Source organism: Penaeus chinensis, chromosome 2 (assembly GCF_019202785.1).
Source record: "Penaeus chinensis breed Huanghai No. 1 chromosome 2, ASM1920278v2, whole genome shotgun sequence".
Taxonomy (NCBI): Eukaryota; Metazoa; Arthropoda; class Malacostraca; order Decapoda; family Penaeidae; genus Penaeus; species Penaeus chinensis.
Genome location: NC_061820.1, coordinates 12,760,948 through 12,762,671, shown reverse-complemented (window position 1 = coordinate 12,762,671; position 1,724 = coordinate 12,760,948).

The window sequence follows — 1,724 nt, the reverse complement described above, 5'->3', positions numbered from 1 at the left end:
GAAGGGGAGGAAGGGGAAAGGGGGGAGGAAAAGGAGGATGGGGAGGGGGGGGTGGGGAGGGGGGGGAAGGGGGGGGAGGAGGGGGAAGGGGGAAGGGGGAAGGGGGGGGGGGTGGAGGGGAGGGGAATGGAGGGGGAGGAGGAGGTGGAGGGGGAGGAGGTGGGGGGGGAGGGGGGAGGGGGAGGTTTGGGGAGGGGGAGGGGGGGGAGGGGGAAAGGGGGTGGGGAGGGGAGGGGGTGGAGGGGAGGAGGGGGGGTTTTGGAAAGGGGGGGGTGTTGGAGGGGGAGGGGTTTGGGGGAGGGGGGTTTGGAAAAAGGGGGAAAGGGGGGAGGAAAGGGGCTAGGGGGGGGTTTGGGGGGGGAGGGGTTGGGGGAGGGGGGGGAGGAGGGGGTGTTTGGGGGGGGGAGGGTGTTGGAGGGGGAAAAGGGTTTGGGGAGGGGGGTTTGGAAGGGGGGAGGGGGAAAAGGGGGGGGGGGAGGAGGGGGGGGGAAGGGGGTGGTTTGGGGGGGGGGTGGTTTGGGGGGGGGTGGGGTTTGGGGGGGGGGGTGTTGGAGGGAGAGGTGTTGGAGGGGGAGGTGTTGGAGGGGGAGGTGTTGGTGGGGGGAGGTCTTGGAGAGGGAGGGGTTGGAGGAGGGAGTGTTAGAGAAGGAGTTGCTAGAGGGGGAGATGTTTGAGGGGGAGGTGTTGGAGATGGTGAGATGCTAAGAGATGTTGGAGGGGGAGGTGTTACAGGAGAAGGTGTAGGATAAGAAGGTGCTGGAGGGGGAGATGCTGGAGGAGGAGGTGCGGGAGGGGTAGGTAGTGGAGAAAGAGGTGCTGAAGGAGGAAGTAGTGGAGGAGGAGGAGCTGGAGGAGGAGGAGGAGGAGGGGGGCTACTACCTGGAGGCGATTCTTGTATTCGGAGGCGCTGAGGTGACGGCGAGAGAGAGAATGAAAAGAGAGAGAGAGAGAGAGAGACGCGAAACGTCACATAACGAATGCAGGGACGAAAGGCAATGCGGAAGACGAAGAAAAAAAAAAGAAAAAAAAAAAAGGTTATTTAAACTTCACCGTTCATCGCAAAGAGGGGAATAGAGAAGAGGAAAGGAGAGAGAGGGGAGGAAAGGGGAAGGGGGTAGCTCCATGGGAGAGGGAGATGGGGGTGTGTAAAAGGGAGAGACGCGCCCCAATTTACGTTTATGGTTGGGTTTTCCATCACCATCCGAATAGTGATATTACAGTGGTGATGAAAATGTGATTTGGAGAAGATGATGATAATAGGGATAAAGATAAAATTAGATATAACAATATAACTACTTTCATAAGTAAAAATGTAACAATAATAAAACAGTAATAAGTACAATGAAAACTATCATAATAACAATAACAATAATGATTAGAATCATAATGATCATGTTGGTATAAAAAGGTACAAATGATAGCAATAGTGTTTACAGTAATAATAACAATATAAAGGATAATGATAAATATAGGGATGATGATAATAATAGCAATGACGATAATAATAATGATAGTGATAATGATAGTAATAATAATAATAATAATAATGATAATAATAATAATAATAATGATAACAACAACAACAACAACAACAACAACAATAATAATAATAATAATAATAATAATAATAATAATATTAAAGATAATATTGATAATAACACTAATACAAACATCAATAGTATCAATAATATTGATAATGATAATGATAACGATAACAATAATAA